This window comes from Mirounga angustirostris, unplaced genomic scaffold (genome assembly GCF_029215605.1).
Source record: "Mirounga angustirostris isolate CCGP_5_RB_7025 unplaced genomic scaffold, mMirAng1.0.hap1 SCAF_17, whole genome shotgun sequence".
Taxonomy (NCBI): domain Eukaryota; kingdom Metazoa; phylum Chordata; class Mammalia; order Carnivora; family Phocidae; genus Mirounga; species Mirounga angustirostris.
The window spans coordinates 46049554-46059355 of NW_026991725.1; positions in this window are offsets into that span (position 1 = coordinate 46049554).

Sequence of the window (9802 nt, forward strand, 5' to 3'; positions counted from 1 at the left end):
AAAGTGTGGTCCATCCATGTGATGGGACACTGTTCGTCCCCAGGAAGGAATGTGCCATCAAGCCTCAAAAAAACATGGATGAAACTTAAGGGCAAATTTCTGAGTTGAAAAAGCCAGTCTGGAAAGGCTCCACACTGTGATTCTGATTACCTGACCTTCTGGAAAAGGGCAAACAAGAGACAGTAAACAGATCAGCAGTTGCCAGAGACTCGGGGGCGGAGGGGGAGGCATTGAATTAGCAAAACACAAGGGGACTTTTTAGGCAGTGAAATAATTCTGTAGACTTTAAGGATGAATATAGGACACCAGGTGTCAAACCCACAGAATGTTACAGCAGAAGGAGCAGAGCTTAATGTGCACAAATGCAAACAAAACAGAACATTGAGGGAGTCAGGGGATTCCAGGATGGAACGCAGAGGGTGGCAAAAGGATCCAATCATATTACAAATGTATGAAGCAACCTCAGTAAAAGAGAAGGAGCTGAATCACCCTGGAAATGAGCAGTGTCTGCAAGACCAAGAGCAAAAGGATGTGCCTGTACAGATTCTATTGACAAAGTCGTCTCTTGTGGGAAATTCAGGTGGGATCTCAGTTCTGTACCACGATGCAGGTTGGTTGGAACTGAACAATCACGTGAATGGATGGTGGATGGTGGGAGACAGGTTTTTCACGTCAAGTGAGAAGTCGCAGGTGAGCAAAGGGAGGAGCCTAGAATAATCCGTGTGGCAATGGGCTAGAGCCCTAGGCATCAATATGAGCTCATGTTTGGCTAAATATAGAGACGGAGGTTTATAAATAGACATATTTGTAGATTAGTGTATATACATGGGTCAGTACACATGAAAATAATTTTCCTACTCTGTCAGCCGAGAGGACCTCGAAGCAATTACATCCCAACAGCAACAAACACACCCGGCACGCAGACCTTGGCTTCTACCACCATTTTCCAAACACCGAAATCAGGACTTCTTGGAGAAAATGGTTGATTCCAGGACCAGGGCAGGAAATGTATAAAATGAGCCTGGAGCATCTTGTAGTGCTGGAAAGTAAAGAGGTGGTCAAAGCACACACAAGCAGGCACACGCACATGCACATGCATGTACACATAAGCGTGCACATGCACATGCATGCACACGCATGTGTGCGCATACAGACACATACAAGCACATGTGTGCACATGCACACATACGTGTGTGCACATGCGAACACATGCACACGCAAGCACATGTATGTACACAAGCACACCCGTGCATGCGTGCAAAGATGAGGATACAGCAAAAGGACACAGGAATCTCCTGAAGGAATTTCCGACGGCCAAAGCTGGAACAATTTGAGCCACAAAATCACAAAAAGCATTTGGTTTAACCCAAAGCAAAAAATAAATATCCACGCATCAACACTGATTGAACAAAGAGGTAAATGGTAGAGAAGAGACAAATCCTTCATGCAGAATAATTCCAAATACTTTATGTAGAGATTCTGCCCTCAGGCCCAAAGTCTGGACTTCTTCCAGAGAGTCTGATATTACCACAACGTGCCGGGCGGACGGCAGCAGGGGTCGGTCACACTGATGCCCGTGTCCTGGATGTGATGTGGTAGGAATGACAATTTCCCTCTGTGGCCTTCCTCCTCCAAACCCATAATTCTACTCTAATTAGGAGGGAAACATCAGACGAATCCAAATTGAGGGATAGTCTACAAAACACCTGATCAATACTCTTCAAAAGCGGTAAGGCCATCAAAAACCAGGGAAGTCCGAGAAACTGTAGCCGCCCACAGGAGACGTGACGACCGAATGTAAGGTGGTCACTCAAATGGGACCCTGGAACAGAAAAAGAACATTTGATAAGAAACAAGTACGGTCTGAATAAAGTACAGATTCGGTGAGTGATGATTGGTTCGTGCATCGTGACAAATGAACCATGATAATGTCAGGTGTTAGGCTTAGCAGAAACCGAGGGTGGGACATGCCAGATTCCTCTGTTCTGTCTGCACAATTGTTCTGTAAATCTGGAATGATCCTAAAACGAAAAACTTACTTTAAGAAGTGGAAAACCCCTCAAAAAAGTGTTAGGTGTTGGTGCCCCCGGGTCAGTTGATCTCACCGAACAACAGATGGCTAGAATACGGGGTTGTTTAGGAAAACAAACACAGAGACACTCATGCAAAACAGACAGAGTGAACTCTTGGCGTTTAGCAGTGCGTCCTTGGGGTGAAACGGTAAGGAAAACCGGGGAAGGAGTGACCACAACGTCAAGACAGTGATGAATTCTGATGGGGAGGGAACTGAGGGCAGCTTCTGGAGGCTGTGGGCGCCCGGGGCATTAATTATAGAGCCATGCTTTCCTGCTTGGTGACCTTCTCCGTTCGCGTTAGAGGTCACAACCAAGGTCAGGGGAAAAACAAACATGCACAACAGAGACAATGGGTAAGAATGTTCCATAATTGATGAAATACATCAGTCTTCAGATGGAAGAATCCTGAATCCAAGAAAAATTCTTTAAAAAAAACCACAGTAAATCCACACCTAGACGCATGACACCAAGGATGAGAGAAAAAGCCAATATAATAAAATGTTGACATTCTAGCCACTCTGGGAATTGGAGTCATGGGTATCGTGTTATTTTCTGTGCTTTTCTGATTTTGTTACCTTTTTTAATCTAAAAGCGCTGGTGGGATCATGTAGGAACACCTGCAAAATGCCCTGTTGAAGTTTAGTCACATCGGTGGTCACCTTGGAGGAGAGGTTTTGGAATTGGCCATCACTAACCGGGGCGTGGCACCTCGGGACCTTTGGGGGCGATCGGGTCCGTGGCGGTACATTGGGTCTGTGCAGGGCCCATACTTCGGTGGGCATGTGTTCAACTTCGACAGATGAGTTTAACGGAAGTCCAAAAGCCAACGCTCCGGCACAGAGTGGGGGTTCATATGGTCAACGCACACTCTGTAGGAATCCCACAGGATGTTTCCCTGCAGTAACCAAAGACCCACAGAGCGTGAGGGAAAGGAGCACCTCTCGGAGCCTGAGGGTGAGGGGCGCCTGCTCTCAGGAGCCAAAGGGGGAGACACGCTGCCTGCCCCACTGTCCCCTGTCGTTCCTCTGCACCCCGTCTCTCCACCGGCCCCCTTGCTTCTCCCCCCACACCACAGACGGCATGTGGGTCTCTATAACTCCAGCGATGCATTCTGCCTTTTATAAGGAATAGTCAGAACGAGGATGGAATGTCTTCCGAATTCCCGGGAAAGAGGCCCAAGTGGCCAGCCTCCGTGCCCGACCCCGAGCTGGCCATGTGGCCAGGGCAGGGGACACCGTGGGAAGGACCGAGCTGGTGCAGGTTGAATCCGGAGCTCATCAGCCGTTGCCACGGCAACAGGGTGGCGGTCACGCCAATGGTTGCCATGCACCAGGGGGATTAGAACGGAGCGCAGGCTGACCGCCCAACCCAGGGCCACGGCCCCTCGGTGATGGCGACGGCCCCCGCAATCCTTCCCAGACGTCGGTCCGCACGGCGTTTCTCCTGCAAGCCACCTTCACCCCCATGATCGCATCTCCTCCCTCGTGTATTCTTGGGATTCTGACATCAAGCCCGCTTCCTGGGGAGAAGACAGGCTCACAGGAGATGAGTGAGTGGCTCACGATCATAGTGAGTACGTGGCCAGGCCAGGCTGCGGCCCCAGGTGTGCCCGGCGGCTGGCGATCGGCGCGGGCATCCCAGCCCGCTCCTCGCTGCTTACAAGCCGGAGGTCGCAGCAGTCCTGGGTGGAGTCCCCGGCCCACAAGACGGGTGTGCGCACGCAGTTCCCTCTTCCTCTGGCCGCGGGCTCACAGGGCAGACTGCAAACCCTCGTAGCCACGAACGCAACGAGCTCGGGGCTCCGGGACCCCGGCCCCATCCATCCTGCAGGCCTGCAGCTGGCACGGGGCTGGACACTCGGTCCCGTGATGATGACACATGATGACACATGCCAAGCACGCTCGGAGTGGCCGGGCAGGCCGAGTGGGCGGAGAGTAAGTGCCTTCGTTGTCACCTGTCCCCCCGTCCCACGGAAAACCCCCTTTCTAGGATGACTTCTGAATAAACCACATCCCAATTCGCACACCCTGGCACCTGTTTGTCCACACAACCAACTTGGGGTGTGGGTAGGACACTGGGAACCCCAAGGACTTACCAGCAGAGGCAGGATTCCGGCCCAGTCTCCCAACCTCGAGCCCCACACTCTGCGAACAGCTCCCTGCTCACTGGGGACAGGAGGAGAGAACAGGGCAAACCCGTCCTCGAGGTGAGTGACCAGGATTCCACGTGCCATGGGAGGGCACGGGGACCGTCTCCAAGCCTTACAGAATCAAAGTGAGGCCTTCCAGAGAGCACAAATCACCCCTGTTACTCTCCTCTCCACTGCACCGCAACCCAGAAAGTGGGGCCAGTCCATCTTTCTCTCCTGCTCCTAAAAGAAGCTCCCCGCAAGAAAAAGAGAAGGGGCAGAGTCCAACCTTTTCAGGCTGGAAGTTATAAAATTTTTTTTATTAAAGCGGATTCTGCTTTTATCATTAGCATGTAATGAATTATTCTTAGCTTTCAATGACTTGGTAATTGTGTCTCTGAAGAACCTCATTAAACATCGCTGGACACTTTTGATCATTATTAATAAAAGTGATAACTTGGAATAATCTTGCATTCCTCAGCCGAGGCTGCAGACCTGAAGCATTACGATGGATAATTAATGACGAGTGGAAATCTCCAGGGAAAAACACCAGGGGTGTCTTGTCTTCCTTCTTCTCGGGAGGCCCCCAAGCTGGGGGGAGAGGCTTGCCACCTGGAGTCAGACCGTCCGTCTGACCGTCCGTCTGACCATCCGTCTGACCAGCCCTCGCACTCCCGCCCTGCCCCTCCTGGCAGTGACTCTGTGGACACATTCCCTTCCCGAGCGTCCACTTTCTCATCTGGGTTGTTTCAACAATTCATGAGGGAGTGAAATTCAAAGCTGAAACAGAAAACACTCATAAAACGTCAAGTTCTATTATTATTAGCCAAGAAATACGGACTCTGGCATTTCTATTCAAAACTCAAAATTGTCAAACTTTATTTGGAGGCTCCTACGCTCGCCAACATGAGCTCAGGACAGCCATTCAAATCAGGAGTCCTCTGTGTTATTATATATTATTATCTGTGATTAATACTTGCTATGCTCTTTCTAAAGGCCAGACGCTATGCTAAGACCTTTAATGTGAATGATCTCATCTGATGCTATGGCGATTCCAGGAAGTAGAAACTGTGTTTATTATCCCCGGTTTACGATTGGGGAAAATAAGATCAAAGAGGGTGCTTAATTTGTCCAAAGCCACTCAGCTGGTAAGCAGCAGAGCTGGGATTCAAACCCGTGTGCCTCCCACACCAGCGTGCTCTACCACCTTCTCATACTTATTTCAGTCTTTTGGGGCTCAAAGTGACCTTCACGAGAGCAGAGAACTGATGGTCTTGGAATCCACTCTATCCTAACCCCAAGGAAGATCCCAGTCCAGACACGGTCCTGTCCTCACCAGCCTGCATCTAAGTCTTAAGATCTAGGGCAGATTGTATTTTCTAAAAACAGCCCGTCGATCTATCCCATCCCACATGCTTTCCTGGCAGTCTGATTGTGACCCTCTCCCCGCTCCGCGGTGGGTCCACCTTCCCTCCCCTTGAACCTGGTGGAGTTTGCTATGTGAATTCCAAGAGTGGGTCATAAACATTTCCACGTGATTCTCCTGGGGTCTCGCTCGTGGACCCCGTCGCCATGCTCTGAGGAAGAGACCCCTCTCCTGGCTTACCTGAAATCCAGCTGACGGCAGTGCCCCGCCCCCGCCCCCTCCCCCACCAGCTGGGTGTGTGAATACCTTGCATTGAAACGGGTCCTCCAGCTTCACTTGAGCCAACCCGGCTGATGCTGCATGGAGCATAGACAAGCCCCCTCACAAACCCTGTCTGCACTGCAGATTCTTGAGCTAAATAAGCAGCATTTGGGGCTGCTGTGTTTTGGGGAGGCTTGTTATACAGCAATGGACAAACCGGAATGAGTTCCGACCTTGTTTTTGCTTTCCAGACCCAAATACTTAACTGCCTCCTGCATAAACACGCACGTCACTGTCCCCAAATCACTTCAGACTTAATGTGGGTGGGGGGAGTTCTGCTTCCACTTCGCACATAGAAATCCCCCCAGACATGTCCCTCCCATCGTCGTCACATGAAAAGGCCTGATAATCTATAAAATCATGACTTTTCTGGAGCCCTTCAGAGAGCTGAGCTCACAAGGCAGCCACATGGACTGAGTCCTGATTTGCAGCGAGCCCTTCGAGGGGCAGTGAGATGCTTCATCACCGGGAAGGTGTCACCTTTGGAAAGCATGGGGAGTAGGTGTGGCTGCCATATGTAGGCAAGAGTAAGGCAGGTAAACTTGTAATGAACTCTGGAAGGTTGGGCTGAGGCTGGCACACAAGAAAAGTGGGAAGCAGGGCAGGAAGCATGAGAAGGTTCAGACCAGCGGTGCAGGCAAGAAGATGGTGCTCAGCCGCAGCTGGGTCATAGGCACAAACCCCTCCTACCCCCACAGACCTTTCTTTCCCAAAGCAAAAGCCACAAGCTATTGGGAGAAGTGAAAGGAAAGCCTCCTGCTCCCCAGGCTTGAACAAAAATACTTCACTACTGGGGGAGAAGTGGAAGCCAAGCCACCTGATCACGGGGGAAGGGCAGATGCCAAAGCTTTCTGCCCTTGGGGCAGGGGCAGGGGCAGGAAACGCTCTCGGGCTCAGGATCTTGCTCTGAGACTAAGCACAGGTCTGCTACTCCTGGGGGAGGAAGGGGCCCATGCCAGCCATACACACAAGGCAGCCTTGGGTTGCCCAAGAGGGGAGAAGCAGGACTGTTGATGACTCCAAACCTCTGAGGCTGGGATGCAGAGGGTCCGCCTAAGGCTGGAGATGGACAGCAGGTGAGCAAAGCTCATGTGCCATCAGGAGCCTCACAGAGGAAAGCAGCACCAGGTGCTGGAGTCGGTGTGAGATCACGGGGGAGTCACCTTCCGCGGTGCAGGTGTGCAGGAATTGCTGAAAGCTGAGGGTGAAGCAGGAAGACTGAGAGCACCTCCCTGGCGCCCCGGGCCTGACACTGAGCACGAGGCAGCAGCAGGCCGCCTCTGGGGGGTCTGAAGCTTGTGGTGCTTTGCAAGGGAGATCTGGCTGCACAAACCCTAGCCTAGCTCAGTCCCGCCCGAGAGGGACTCAGCCCCCAACCCAAGATTCTGACAGAGGAGGAAGCGTGGCCACTTCCAGGAGTCAAATCACTGCTTTCAGCCTCCACTGAACCTCTACACACAACGTCTGACAGTCGATAAAAACTGTGAGACACACACACAAAATAAATGATCCATTATCAAGAGATAAAACAATCGATTGAACCAGACTCTGAGATGATGCTGACTTGGATATATCTGCCTGGGACTTCCAAATCACTGACTCGTACGGTAAAGCATCTGTGGGGAAAGGTGGAGAGCGTGCAAAACCTGATGGAGAATTTCAGCAGAGGAAACTCTTTTACAAATAGGAAATTAAAATGTTATAAATATAAAAAGAGGCTGTCGGAGATGAAGAATTCCTTTGATGGGCTTATAAGTAGAGTAAATGCAGCTGAGGGCAAGTTGGTGGACTTGAATGTGAGTCAACAGAAGCCACCAAAACTAAAACACAAGGTGGAAAACAGAGGAGAGCACCCAAGAGCTGTTAGACAATATCCGTAATTGGAGTCCAAGAAGGAGGAGAAAGAGGAAAAATGTGGAAGAAATACTTGAAGGGATAATGGCTAAGAACTTTACAAAACTAATAAAATACAGTAACCCATAGATCTGAGTAGTTCAAAGAACATCAAGCAGAATAAATTACAACACACACACAAACACACTCACACACACTTGCACACACACATCTAGATATAGAGAAGTCTGAAACCGAACCGCTGAAAACAAACATCAAAGATAAGAATAAAACAGTGAAGATAGAGAAAAAAAGAAACACTACAGAGAGAAAAAAATATAAGAATTCAACAGATTTCTCAGAAGAAAATGGAGTAACCCTTTTAAAGTATTAAAAAAAAAAACACTGTCAAGTTAAAATTCTGTATCAAGAGAAATGTCTTTGAGAAATGCAAGTGAAATAGAGATTTTTCAGAAAAACAAAAGCTGAAAGAATAAGTTGCTAGCAAACCTGCACCATAAGAAATGTTAAAGGAAATTCTTCAGGCAGAAGGACTGTAATACCAGATGGAAATTTGGATCTACACAAAGAAATGAAGTATAAACCAAAAAGTGTAAAAATGTGTATAAATATAAAAGACATTTTAAAACTGACTTTTAAATGACTTTAAAATATAATTGACTGTCTGAAACAAAACAAAAAAAATTTATAATGTATCTGGGGTCTATAGCACCAACAATGGGAATGAGGACATGGAGATAAACTGTTGTAAGGTTCATATACTACATATAAAGTAATATAATATAAGGGAAGGCTGTGGTAAGCTAAAGCTGTATATTGTAACCCCTACAGCAACTACTTAAAAGTAAAAAAGAGATATAACAAATAAACCAATAGTGAAGATAAAAATGAATTATGAACACTATCCAACAGATCCAAAAGAAGGCAGAAAAAGAGAACAGGGTGAACAGAAGACAGAAAACAGATACAACAAATAGCAAACAACCAGCCAGATTAATAAGAACACATTTTCCCGCAGGTGTATTTCCTCCTGAGCCTCATGCAGTATTTGGGGGAGAGTGTGGTCTCTTCAGTCAGCACCCAGCATTCTGTGGATTATTTCTGAAGGTGCCAAGGCCATGGGTGGGGGGGGGGGTGGTGGAGGAACATTGGATCCTCCTCTTTCATCCATTAGCTCATAGCAACAGAGAAGTACACACTCTACAGAGTCTTTATGAGAGGTTATTGATTTATCAAGGGTGGATCGGAGTCAAGCCCGTTTTATGAAGATAGGCCTGTTCAGAGCTGCTTAGCAAGTAGATGCCACCTGGGAAATGAAGACCTCCACATCCTCCTCCATCCTTCATGCATGGTTCCTGCCCATCATCCCGGAACTCCCACATGTTTGCTCTCAGGCTGAAATGGGATTTCAAATTTGGATGTTTTTAGGATAAAATCAAGTGTTTTAAGAAAGTTAAAAGAAGTAAAAAAAAATGAGAAATTCACATATTTAAATATGTATATTGAATCCAACTAGATCAATAATTGAATTAAATATAAATGGTCTCAGAAACTCAATTAAAAAAAGTATCAGATTTGAATAACTAACTCTATGCTATCTACAAAAAAAAAAAACCACACTTGAAATATAAAATTATAAATAGATTAAAAGGGAAAGAATGGGAAATATATATGAAAATGAATCAAAAGAAAGCTGGACCAGCTATATTAGTACCAAACCAGGTAGATTTTAGAACAAGGCATATTACTAATGATAAAGAGAGACATGACATAATTAAAAAATCTTTAATGTGTATGCATTTAACAACAGAACTTCAAAATAAATAAAACAAAAATTGATAGAACTATAAGAAGAAACAGATAAATCCTCACCACTCTCTCAGTAATCAATAGAACATGTACACAGAAAATCAGTGAGAATATAAATGACCTGAACATCAGAATCAGAGAACATGAGCCTACACTCTCTTCCAAAAGATAGAAGAGAAGGCTTTATGAGATGGCGGTTACCCCAGTACCTAAGTCAGTTAAAGATATTATAAGAAATGGAAACTATAG